Source organism: Urocitellus parryii, chromosome X (assembly GCF_045843805.1).
Source record: "Urocitellus parryii isolate mUroPar1 chromosome X, mUroPar1.hap1, whole genome shotgun sequence".
Taxonomy (NCBI): Eukaryota; Metazoa; Chordata; class Mammalia; order Rodentia; family Sciuridae; genus Urocitellus; species Urocitellus parryii.
In genome coordinates, this window is record NC_135547.1 from 32,245,933 (window position 1) to 32,260,425 (window position 14,493).

The following is a 14,493-nucleotide window of genomic DNA, read 5'->3' on the forward strand; positions in this document are numbered from 1 at the left end:
CTAATGTCATCCAGATGCAAACGTCTGTTCCCCAAGATAAATGTTGTAGATATAAAAGTGTTTCAGATTTGTTTTGATCAAAACTCAAAATTTGATTCAAAAAAGTTATATAGAATCTATTATGTGCTCATATTTTCCTCAAGAACTTTACAATTTTCTAAAAAAATATAAGAAATGCCAGGCCCTGTGCTGTACAACTATAATCCCTTTGACTCAGGAGACTGAAGTAGGAGGTTTGCAAGTATGAGACCAACTTCAGCAATTTACTGAGACCCTCTCTGAAAGTTAAGAAAATAAATAAATGAAAAGGGCCTGGTGGGAGGATACTGTAGCTATAGCTCAGTGGCAGAGTACTTGCATAGCATGTATGAGGCACTGGGTTGGATCCTTAGCACCGTATGAAAAAAATAGATAAAAGAAAGGCATGCTGTTCATCTACAACCACAAAAAAATTTTTAAAAAGGGCTTGGAATGTAGCTCAGTGGTAAAGCATCCCTGGGTTCAATCACCAGTAATACCACCCCCCCAAATTATATGAAATAAGACCTTTAATGATAATGACATCTTTATGTAGATGCTCAGTATCCTTTTCTCTAGAATGTATCATTTAGTCCTCATAGGAACCTGTTATAGAGTAAAATTTTTTATCTTAATTTTGAAAATAAGAAAAGTAAGCCCTAGAGAGGTCAAATAATTTGTTCAAGGTCAGTCACACAGTTTACAATGATGGCCTTGGGAATACAACATAAGTCTGTCTAGTGATAAAGTTCTTAACAAAGGACTATAATACAAAATTTATTAAGGGTGATTCTGGTATGAAAACTTGCTGGGTAGCCTCAAATTAACCAAAGCTTGTGGTGCCCTTAGGATGGGAAAACAGAGAGTAGGTTTGCAGAGTTGGCACTCAGAGAAGCTGATGGAAGGGCATCACAAGATAGAAGCCTGAGGCTGAATTTGACCAAATGTGGAAACTTCACCTGGCCTTGATAAAGTGAGGACTGCCTACACCTGACAGGTTGATAGCTCTCTTTATTCAGCAGGAGATTGTGCATAACTGTCTTAAATCAGTAGTGATTTAACTAATTAATTCCATTAACAAATAAGACAAGACAGAATGTGATGTATTAGAGTGCTTTATATAAAATGTCATTGGGATTTAGATAATAAAAAGCAATAATAAAAGCTTGCATTTCTGGAATGATTTCTCTGTGCAAACATTGTGTTACATGCCTCACATGTATTATCTCACTCCATCACAATGCTTACCTTATGAAATGAATAACTTTTCTTATGTCCATGCATGACTCTGAGAAATTCAGCATCTTGTTCAATGTCACACAGCTAGTAATCTCGATTCAAGCCCAATTCTTTCTGGTTGACCTCAGAGAGTTAATATCTAGATGATTCAGGACAGTCTTTGAAGCAAATGACATTTGAGGTGGACCTGAAAGGACAGATATATATAGCCAGAGGTATAGATCACTTCAAGTGAGAGCACAGAGTCTGAGCAAAGCATGTGGAACTGAGTGCAGGAACAGCAAGAGGCAGAGTTTGACTAGAGCTTCAGATGATTGAAGATATAAGGTAAGAGGGAGTTTGGAGACATGTTTTGGAGGTCCCTGAATTCCAAACTGAATAAGTTGTGCTCTGTAACTGTACTAGTTCTGCTAAGGCTGTCATAACAAAGAACTACAATCTGGGCAGCTTCTAGAACAAAATTTTCTTATAGTTCTGGAAGCTGGAAGTTAGGAATCAAGGAGTTAACAGGGTTGGCTGCTTCTGAGGGCTATGAAAGAAGGATCTGTTCCAGGTTCTGTACTTGGCTCATAGATGGTCATCTTCTCCCTGAGTCTTCTCACCTTGTAGTCACTCTATCCATATCTGTGTCCAAATTTCATCTTCATATTTAATTGGGGCCTGCCCTAATGAACTCATTTTAACTGGATGACCTTCGTGAAGACCCTGTCTACAAATAGGGTCACATTCTGATGTCCTGGAGGGTAAGACTTCAACACAGGAGTTTTAAGGGAATATGTTGAACACAGATGGTTCAACAGTTTTGTGGAGTCTGCTTTATTTTGAGGAAACTGTTGTTTAATGTCACACTTTCCAACTTGCTATATAATATCTAGTGATGCAAATCATATGAAATAAAGAGGATAATAAATGTCATAGGCATTGGCATGGTGAGAAAAAAGAAATTATTTCTATTTAAAATAAGAACGGATTGTAGACATTTTTGCATCAAGAAAAGGGCCATCATAAAGGTCCAGGGAGATGCCCTTTTGTTTAGGAAAATGTCTTAGTGACATACTTTAGAATGATGAATCTTACTTCCCTCACCCTAACCCTAGGTATTATTTGAAAGTGGAGAATACAATTAAACATTTAAAATTCCTCACTGTACTAATGGATGACTTTAAAAAATGGGGGTTGGATGGAGTTGAGGTATGGAGGAAAAGAATTGAGAAAGGGAGCGGAGGAAAGAGAAGAGATAGGAAGGGGAAGGAGAAATACTACATGAAGGACACATGAGGAATAAAGATGGACAAAGAGACATTTGGTGTTATGGGAGTGGACAAGGATGTTATAATATTCCATTTTAAGTTGTTTACTTCATTGTAAATAATGTGATACCTTACTTTCAAAAGGCTTCTAGATGTGATATCCTTTTGATAGTGGTATTTAGGAGAATTAATAGAAAAGAACTGTATTCTATATTTAGGTCTTTATCACACAGAGAAAAGAATAACATAAGGCAAGATGTTACTAAGATCAAAAGCTTAGTGGAAACAAGAAATTGAAGTTTCAGAGTTCTGGAATTAGGCCGAGTTGGGGAGACACTACTTAGTAGCAGAGTGGCTTTAAAGAAGTCAGTTAACCTCTTGAGCCTCAATTCCTCATCTTGAAAGTGGGGATAAAAATGGAACTTATCTCATAAAGGCACTGTGAGGATTAAATGAGATAATGGTTGTAAAATATTTGGAACAATGCCAGACACATAATTCAGTGCACAGAAAATATTAGCTGTGGGAAAGAGCAAGAGACTTCCCACAGTACTTGGAATGGAGGATCAACATACTTTTTTTTTTCTAACTATTAAAGGGAAGGATGCACACAGAAGGGGAAAGTTCTTGGGAACACCCAGGCTGGAAACATCTGGATTGTGCTGGGAATAAGGATAGATCTGTAGGAGTGCAGTACACACAGGAAAACTGAAGTTAACAAAGTTTCTGAAAGAAAATCAAGGAAAATCATATTTTTAATTAATTCAATCAATGATGAGTATTTCCCATCTTACTTTAGCTTGTTTCCACCCCTGTTTCTGTCACTTTGGCTTCATTTTTTGGAGTTGTGCTGCTGGGTGTGTGCCTCTCTAAACACTCATTTATTTTTTATTATAACATATTGAAGAATGCTGAAGAGCATCAAGAAATGCATCACCAACACCTAGGTGTCCAACACCCACTTGTATCAAATCTTAACATTTTCTTTCTTTTTTCACTTCTTTTTTAGAAATAAAATATTACAGATACAATTGACCCCTCCCTGCTATGAATACTTCTCTCCAGTCCCATCCTTCTTCTTCTGTTTTAGCCTGTGAATCTCTTCCAGTGAAAAACAATTCTATGGAATACAGCATGAGTTATGTTTCCTAAAGTTGTGCAATAGCACCTCGCCATCCTGAGTTTGGTGTTTATCGTTCTCAGGTATATTTTAGTATTTCATTATTTTTTGCTTATGATCACCACTATGTTATTGAATTAATCCATGCAGATACACGGAACTTTATTTATTAATTACTGTAAAATGAAATTCCATTGTATGATTGTGCCATCATTTATCTTCTTTCCTGTTGATGGACATCCTCCTTTCTTCCTTCCTTCCTTTCTTTTCTCTGTCTTCTCTCCCCTCCCTTCCTCTTTCCCTTCTTCTTTTTTCTTTCTTGCTATTGCTGCAAGGAACAATTTTATATGTTGTACATTGGCAAAAATTTCTCTAGGGAATACATTGAGTGGAATTGTGCATCTTCTATTCTAGCAGATATCAATAAATTTCTATCTAAAGTAATCATACTAATTTAAAGTAATTTCAACAGTGTACTAAACCCACCTGTGATATATTGTTTCATATTCTCATCAAAATTGGTATTATCAGATTTTATAATGTTTACCAATGTAATGGCTAGGAAATATATTTTCATTTTAGTTTAGTTTTTCTGCTTTTAAATCTTGTTTTAGGGGACTGGAGTTGTGGCTCAGTGGTAGAGCACTCGCCTGGCATGCACAAGGCACTTAGTTCAATCCTCAGTAAAATAAAGATATTGTGTCCACCTAAAACTTAAGAATAAATATTTAAAAAAACTTGTTTTAGTAGTCACTGGTGAGTTAGAGTATATTTTCCTCCTCTATCAATTGCCTATTTGTATTCCTTAAGAATTAAATGAGGTAGGGCTGGGGAATGTGGCTCAAGCGGTAGCGCGCTCGCCTGGCATGTATGTGGCCCTGGTTCGATCCTCAGCACCACATAAAAAAAAAGATTTGTGTCCGCCGAAAACTAAAAAATAAATAAATAAATAAATAAATAAATAAATAAATATTAAAAATTCTCTCTCTCTCTTTCTCTTTAAAAAAAATTTAAAAAAAGAATTAAATGAGATAATATGTGTAAAGTAATTAGAACAGTACTGATAAGCAGTACACAACACATTAGCTATCTGCCTATTTTCCTATTGGACTGCTAATGATTTATTTAAGTTCTTATGTATTTTCATATACATTTTTTGTTATGTGTATGGTAAATACTTTCTTTTGATCTGTAGTTTATATTTTCTTTTCTATAAAGTGCATACATATTATTTTCCAATAATTCAAATATATCAGTTTTTTCTTTACCCCTCCCCCTGCTCCTCTTCCTCTACTCTGCTACTCTTCCTTTTTATTTATTTATTTATTTATAATTGATGTTTTACAGACATACATAAAGGTGAAATTCTGTGGGTATATTAATATGTATAGAAATATCTTATAACTTTGTTGCTATTTTTAGAAGGTCATCTTCTGTTTAATTCATCTATTCTCTTTGCTCTTGATGGGAATGTAGTGGATATATTCATATATTTATTTATTATCCAACACCATTGCTGATATGTCTTATTAGTTCCTATTAGGCAGATAATCCATTCATATAATTTGAATATGCTGGAAGTGTTGTTTTTTTCTTCCTTACCCTTATGTTTTTTAATTTCAATTTTTGAATATTAGATGTGTGTATATATTTCAATTCTCTGGTGAAATTCTTCATCTTTTTATCTGTTTTCTCCATTTTTCTCTATTTTATTGAATATCATAGATATTTTTGGATCCCCTTTCCTGGGAAGGTCCCAAACTCTAATCTTTATATAGTGAGCTTTACACTACTTTTCACAGACTTGACAGATGTCACAAAATAACCCAAGGGCAAAATCAGCTACGTGCTTGAGGAGCCCAAAGTTTCTGCTAAATCTCCACCCACATTTATTAGTGTATCTACAGAATAAGCTTTTGGTTTTGTTATACCTCTTTACTGTATGTTTTTAAAATTTATGTTATTAACATTTGCAATCTTTTTACCTCCTTGTTTTTCTACCTTCTTCAGTTCTATAATGCATTCACTAATTTCTAGATCTTTCTTAGATTAGTATCTGAGAAATAAATTTACTTGTAATTACTTATCTAGCTGTAGTTCTCTGATTTTGTTGTTTTTGTTCTTGTAATTGTGGTGGTGGTGCTACTGTATATGGAGGCTCTGCAAGTGCTCTACCCATAGGCTATATCCCAACCCCTCCCTCAGGTTTTAATACATGATATTTTCACTCCAGTTTTGTGCATTAACTAATTTTCATTGTGATTGCTTCTTTTTTGGCTGAGAATCATTTAAAAATATTCTTCATTTCCATTATAGTATGTTGCGTTCTTTTTCTTTTTTTTCTAGTAAGATCAGTAAGGATATTGATTTGTTGCGTCATTGCCTATTACAGAGTCAATTTTTATAACTGTTCCATATGCACTTGAAATAAATGTGTATTTTTTAAAAATGTGTGTAAGATTATATAAATATTCATTACAAAAAGTATAATTTTTGTTCAAGTCTCCTATATAATTGCTAGGTTAAAAATCCTAGCTTTGTATCCTTTGTATTTTGATAATAAATATCATGTCACTTCTGTTGGTTATAAATTATATATTTTAAATGAATTATATATTTTAAATGAATATATAATTCAAGTTACAAACTTTTTCTTTTTGTGCACAGATGAGATTTTATGTATTAGAAATTGTAAATTATTAAATGCATATACATAATGAATAGCCTTTTGCTATTCACATTTTTGTATTATTTGTTATAATAACACATTTAGATAGGGAAAGAATGACACATTTATATTGCCATCCTAGCACTTTCTTTTGGACTGTCTGGTATTCTCATAGCAAATTTTCAATCTTGATAAGGTCTCTTTCTCCCTTCTCACATTATAAGAATATTAAACAAAGCTAGAACTTGAAGTGAATATTTAGTAAAATAGAAACCTCCAGAATATCTCTTGGGTCCTATTAAAGTAAGATAGCAGGTGCTGTTGTTATAGTACTCAAAGGCCATGCTGCTTTAAATTGCAGCTCTCTTACGTGAGGCTCAGGCCTCAGTAGACCCCCTGATTTAACCATTACTGCAGACTATGGAACACCTATTATCAAATCAGAATGTCCTGAAAAAATCTGAATATAAATTAATCTTGGCTGAAAGATTTTATTTGGATTATTTTAAAGGTCTTCAAAATGAGGTTAGTGTTTTTGGACCCAGTTTAATTTATAATAAATCTAAGAAAACTGAAATATCATTACCATGGGGTTCTAGAATGAAACCAATGTGGGTTTTTTTTTTTTTTTTGGTTATCATTACATTTTGCCTCTATCTTTGATGTGATGCTTTTAAAGTGGAACAGAAACTGTTAACAGGATGCAAGCAAATGGAGCTATCACGTTTCAAAATCCAAAAATTTTCCAGCTGCCACTGATTCATGTTTAAGTCCTAAATAATTCCATATATTGCCTGGAATTTTAGAAGACTTGGAGGAAGGAGTTGTTTTCCCTGGAGAGATGCTCAGCTTGTCTAATAACTAACTATATTGGCTTCTAGTGCTATTATGAGGTTGGTGAATATTTTGACTTTCTTTATGGTGGTCATATTTTGGCTGTTTAGCTGCCAGAAGCAAAAACCTTCTTGGTCTTCCTTTCAAATCACAGTAAGGGAATCATTCATTTCTGTTATTTGAGTACAGATAAAAAATTTATATTTTAAGTCATTTGAGGAGATGCTCAGGGGTAAGAACACATAAGTCCTATTTACATCTTGAGAAAATAATTTCAGATTTCAGCTTATGTAAACTAGAATCTAAAATGCTACAGTTGTCCACATGGACATCCCTCAAACTTATAAAAAAGGGTCTATTCCACATTTTGTAATTTGCATGTTTGGAATGTGGTGTTTGATTTTCCATGGAAACAATGCTCTATTTGATTAGAGTTTGAAGTGGGCCAACAAATAACTACTTTAACCCACAGTGTTACTGAAATATTGTTGCATTTATGATTTGAAACTTTTTTCTTTTGAGCTTTATAAAGTACATTTAATCATACAAAATATGTTTTAAATATATTAAGTCTTCAGGATCCTAACAGACCTGGTCCACATTTAGGAACTCAGGTAGTGTTTTTGTACATTAATCCCCCAAATGCACTATTAGAGATTGGCCTGCAATAGGAAGGAATGAGGTTCTCTGAATCCCAAGAGGCAATGATATTCTGTATGCTTCATTTTCTACTTTTCTTGTTCTCAGGAACAAGAAAGAGGAAGGGAGAGAATGAAGTGGATCCTGGAGGCACATGGATGAGCTCTAGAATCAGCTAGCCACATCAGCAAGATGGAACCCTGCTGGCAGCAGTTGGGAGCAAGGGAACTGACCTCTTTCAGTCAGTCATGCTGGATAGTGGAGTGAGATCTCCCACAGAGCAAGCCTGTCCTAGTAACATAGGTGGAAAAATGGGAAGGCAAAGTCACATTCAGTAAAATATCAATTGATTGGCATAGTGATCAGCAAAATTCAGACTGGAGATCTGTATTAGTTAAATATCCTGGGTTCTTCAACAAATATGTCATAAGGTAAAGAGCAATGGGGGAAGAATATATAAATAAAAAGGCTTGAAAGATATATCTAATGTTAAAAATGGGAAAGACTAAAATAAAGTGTCTACAAATACACATTTATGTGATGAAACTATTTTTTAAAAGAGTAAAGAATTCATTACTATTAAAGTCCAGACAACGACTGCATGTGAGTAAACAAGAGGAGACTGGTGATCTGGGCAGTGCTCATGGAATGGACTTCTGGGGTGACTGACAAAGATGTATGTTATTTTTTTTGTATTAGGGATTGAACTCAGGTGCACTTAACCTGTGAGTTACATCCCCAGCCTTTCTTGTATTTTATTTTTAAACAGGGTCTTGATAAGTTGCTTAGGGCCTCAGTAAGATGCTGAGGCTGGCTTTGAACATTCATTCCTCCTGTCTCAGCTATATCCAGTTAGTTTTCAGTGTTGCTTTAAGTCAGGCACAGGGGCACACACCTGTTATACCAGCAGCCTGGGAGGCTGAGGTAGGAGGATTGCAAATTCAAGGCTAGCCTGGGCAATTTAAGGAGAACCTGTCTCAAAATTTTTAAAAAATGATAAAGGATTGTGGGTATAACTCTGTGGTAGAGTGCTCTTGATTTCAATTCCTAGTTAAAAAAAAAGAATGTTACTACATGAATTTATTAAACCACACATCTGTGTGGTTTTCCTTTAAAATAAAAAGCATTACAACATAGAAGAGTGTAACCATGTAGTCAAAGAAGCCTCTGGGAGACTGATATGGCTGCTGAAGCTGTTAAAGGAAGAGGAAAAAACATTCTCATCAGAGGATGGGCAGAGTGGAATGAAGAAAGAACAGATGTTTGGGAGGGCACAGAAGTGACAGAGAAGAGGAAGGGGAGGAACTCAAGGGTTGGAGAGAATGGGATCATTTTCCAACTAACTTGCAACAGAATTTATGCTGACTCTACTCTTCCTCATTTAAGGAACATAGAATGAGAATTCTTTTGTGATATAGGGCTAGAAATAAGTGTTTCACAGGCTGTTTTCATTCTATTTAAAAACAAGAATAAGGGCTGGGCATGTGGTTCAAGCGGTAGCGCGCTCACCTGGCATGCGTGCGGCCCAGGTTGGATCCTCAGCACCACATACAAACGAAGATGTTGTGACGGCCGAAAACTAAAAACAAAAAAAAGATTAAAAAGTTCTCTCTAAAAATAAATAAATAAATAAATAAAAACAAGAATAATGTCACCAACCTGCCTTTAGATTTCATGAATTAACAAATATGGCATGACATTTAATCTAAGTCTTAATAATGGGGTCAAATTGACACGAGATTTTAGGTTAAGAAATACTCAGCAGGGGCTGGGATGTATTTCAGTGGTAAAGTGCTCACCTAGTATGTGTAAGGCATTCCATTCATGCCCTCCATAAAAAAATAAAAGAGAGGCTGGGGTTGTGGCTCAGAGGCAGAACCCTCACCTAGCATGTGTGAGGCCCTGGGTTCGATCCTTAGCACCACATAAAAAAAATAAATAAAATAAAGGTATTGTGTCCAACTACAACTAAAACAATAAATATTAATAAAATAAAATAAAATAAAAGAGCCTGGTCTTTCATGCCTATAATCCCAGCAGCTTGGGAGGCTGAGGACGGAGGACAGTGAGTTCAAAGCTAGCCTCGGCAACTGCCAGGCGCTCAGTGAGATCCTGTCTCTAAATTAAAGAATGCAAAATAGGGCTTGGGATGTGGCTCAGTGGTCAAGTGGCCCTGAGTTCAATCCCCAGTACCAAAAACAAACAAACAAACAAATAAATAAATAAAAATGGAAGAAAGAAAGAAATCCTCAGTAAGATGGCAAGAAATTAAAAACAGGCAGCCAAGGTGTGAGGAAAGACCCAAGGGTGCAAATAGGGTTGTTAGAGACAGGGACTCAGCCACAGAGCTGGGAACAAGGTCAGAGTCCTAGTCTGGTAAAAGCAAGGCAAACCCTTATCTCTGAGAAACTGACACAGTGGGCAAATTAACCAAATAGGAACTCAGATATGGGGACCAAACTGACAACTACTAATTGGATCTGGGGTAAACACATGATGTTAATAGCAGGGGCAACCAGCAGGTTGACCACATGCTGTCACCTGAGTTATAAAAACTAAGCTTTTAATTTCTCAAAAGAATTTGTTCCAGAATTTGGGACACACTGAGCTGTAGGAGTGGGTTTGGGGGCTGTCAAATGGGCCCAACTTTGAGAATTGTTTTGTGCTTATATTCCTTCATCAAATACAAATAAAACTCTGCTTTCATGGTTATCATCCTTTTTTTTCTAGAGATTTTGTTTAGATTCAGGTTAATTTTTAAGGCAAGAATCCCTCCTGGGTAGTGGTATTTATTCCTTATTGCCTCACATCAGGAAGCTTATAATGTCTGGGTGTCTCACTTTTTATAATGTTAAGATTTATCAGTGGGGTCCAGGTGGTATCAACCTGATTCTTGTATTAGAAAATGTCCCATTGACCTTTAATCTAATGACTTAAGTATCCACTGATGATCATTGCCTAAATTTGTTATTTCCTTAGGGGTTGGAGATTGGTGATTTTCCAATCCTGTCATTTCTTCTGCTTTTATAACCTGTAATTCTTTGGTAAAGAATAAATATCCTTCATTAGCTATATGGTTATTCTGAAATACAGTTCTTATGAGAAAGGCAAGACAAGTAGTTGATGGCTACCTTTTACTTAACAATTTTCTGGATGATTTGTGTCCTAATAAACTTGAATGGTGTCTTATGTGTTCATATTAGCATTATAAATTTGTAGATTTTTATGTTTTTTATGAATTTCAATGAGTGTCAATGATTTTTAACTTTGATACCCAAATCATCCTTTTCAAATTGGTTCTTGAGGTCTGTTGACATGACCACAGTAGTTGCTGGTAACTTATTTGCTTTCTAGAACAAAAAGACATTCCTGGCTCATCTAGTACATCCTTGCCCCAGACTGGAGTCAGCTATTTTTCTAAGGAATATCTGGTTTTGTTTAGTTGAGAATGGTATTCAGAGATTACAATATTTATGCCAGAGGTGGTCATTACTATTAGGTATTCATTGAGCCTACATATTAGAAGTACTAATTGCTTTTTTGTTAAAAGAATGGGGAAAAAAGTTCGTAGTGATATTTCCAAATCAAATTTAAGATTACAGGGCTTTTTTTCTTAACTTTTTTGAATGTATACTTATACCTCTGTTCTCTTAGTTTCAACATTCTTATTTTGGATAACATTAACATAGTTACTTAAAATATTTCCAAAATACAAATGATAATATGACCATTAGCAATAAAACTGCTACATACAGTTTAAAATTTCTTTGTGGTTCTCTGTGTTTTGAGTATGTATCTAATAAAGTATCTAAAATCAAAATTCTGTGTTTTAAATTTGAGTTGAAATAATTCTTTGTTCTAGGTGGATTTGTCACCAATTTAGTATAAAATCAGTTTCATTTTTATCAGTTTACTATTGTTAGAAATTTTTTTTTCTTTTTGCTTCATTTTGTTCCAACATCATACTATATAACAAAGTGTGTATAAAGAAGCCTCAAGGCCATCCCTTTTCTCTGCACTTTATCTCCTCCCCATATGGACAACTACCCTGATAGTTATTATCTTGATAATTCTTAGTTTGTTTTGAAAGTATAAGCAAATGTGTATAAGTAGGTATATACATGTGTTTCCCCTTATAGCAGGCTGTTCAAAAGATGGCATATTATAAAGAGTGTTTTACTTTTTTTTCCTCTCATAAGAGATCTTGGAGACATGCCATATGAATACATAGAAACCTTTATCATTCTTTCATTTTTAACAGCTATATAGTACCTGTTGTGTGGATGTGCCATAATACAACTCGTCCTGTATTGATGGACATCTGGGTTGTTTCCAGTCCTTTGCTAATACAAATAACACTGTTTCAAATGTTCTTTTACATACACTATTTTATATTTTGTCAGTGTATCTTTGTGAAATCATGGAGATAATTTTTTCAGTACTGGGGATCAAACCCCCACTGAGCTACCTCAACCCTTTTTATTTTTGTTTTGAGACAGGGTCTAATAAGTTTTCCAGGCCTCGAACTTGCAATCCTCCTGCCTCAGCCTCCTGAGTAGCTGAGATTATAGGCATGTGCCACCACACCCAGCATGGATATTATTTTTAATGTGATTTTTTAGTTGAGCAAGTCTATTTCCATTTCTTAGTGGCAGGACAATAGTAAGAGCTCTTTGCTAATGTGGGGTTGATGAATGCTATGAAAGGAAAAACCTTAAAGCAGGAGATGTATCCACTGTTCCCCAACATGGCTGTTATAGATAGGAGGTATCCTCCAAAAGCTCATGTGTTAGACAATGCAAGAATTTTCAAAGGTGAAATTATTAGGTTATGAGAGCCCTAACCTAACCAGTGGATTAATACACTGATATGGATTAATTGTGTGGTAACTATAGGCAGGTAGGGTGTGGTTGGAGGAGGCAGGTCACTGGGCACGTGCCTTTGGGGTTTATATTTCATTTATGGTGAGCAGAACTCTCTGTGCTTCCAGATTGTCATGTCCTGAGCTGCTTTCTTCCTCCACCCCTTTCCATCATTATGTTCTCCTCATCTTAGGCCCAGAATGGAGTTGGTCATCTATGGACTGAGACCTCAGAAATCATGAACCCCAAATAAATTTTCCCTCCTTTATGTAATTTTTGTCAGATCTTTTGGTCACAATGATGAAAAAGCTAACTAAAAAAATGTCCCCAATATAGTTGTCCCTCTATATCTGTTGGGGATTGATTCCAGTATGGATACTGAAATCTAAGGATGCTGAAGTTCCTTGTATAAAATGATGTAGTATTTGTACATCTATACACAACCTCCTGTATATTTTGAATAATCTCTAGATTCCTTGGAATGTCAAATACATTGTAAATGTTCTCTTGTACTGTATTATTGTTTAGGGGATAATGAAAAGGAAAAGAAAGCCTATGTTCAGAACAAATCCACTTAAAAAAATATTTTCACAGTCAACTTAATTCACCCTGTGGTTTTGGTGGGTTCACTGTACTTCGTACTCAAGTCTCTGGACCCTGGCTCATCTGCAACCTACTACTCTCAGAATAACACTTCTTCCTGAATAAATTCTCCTTTGAATGTTTCCTATCTCTATGTCTCTGTTTCCTCTGATCTTTGAAAGTATATGTAAACTTTAGAATTTATAGCTTGAATATTCAAGAGATCTTTCAAACAATGCCTAATATTTCCTCCCCTCACCTGCAATTAGTGTATGCTGTTGCTAGATGACAGCAGCACCTGGGGTTTTGTTCTCACGTTCCAAACTCCAAAGCATGTGTAACTTGGGCAAGTTTCTCTGAGCCTATATTCTTATCTAGGTTGAAGGGAATAGGTTGAATGATTTCTTGTCTCTGTCCTTTGATGAGTCTAAATAATTTCCAAAGTGTTTTCAGTCTCCTTTGTCCTCTTCATTTCCTTTGGCAAGAGGGAAAAATGAATTACCGGCCTTTCTTAGGCTGAAGGTGTACTATTCAGGAGATACCTTTAATTGAAAAGAAGCCATTTTCTGTGTTATTTTGTCAAAGACTAGAAATTCCCTTTTGCTCATCAGGATATTTTTAAAAAGCAGCTACTGACTAAGTGTGATTTAACTTTGTTTCATCTGAAAATTTATTTACTTATTCAACAAATATTTATTGAGGGTCTTCTATGTGCCAGGCACCATTTGGTTGTTATTGGCTTTGTTCCTTTTGTTTTTAGAAGTAGCTTGTACTTAAAACCTGTTTTCTTTTTTTGGAACTTCTAATTATAAATACAAACAATTCCCAGAACAGAAACTTCTAGATAATAAATGTAAGCATTTTTCTTGAATAAGCCATAAACTGGATTAATCATTTTACTTAAGTAGGTGGTAAGTGATTTAGTAGTTCCTATACATTTTGAGTTAACAGACCAACAAAATTAACAGAAATATGTGGACTGACCTGGAGTTACCTTTTTTTTTTTAACTAACTGAGGATGTTAAAAAGAGACAGCTGCCATAATACAATAAATAACATTTCAGTGTCACAGAAAGTGGAGAGGAAAATCTCATAATAAACTTTTAATAAAGGAAGGTCTTTTAAATTGAATATACATTTAGAATCATGAAATATTTTCTTCATTATCCTTTTTGTTTTTCTTTAAATTTTGCCATGGACTTGTGAAAACATTGTCATGGACTAGTCTAAATCAGTGGACTAGTGTGTGGGAATCAACATTTTAGAATAGACACTTTATTT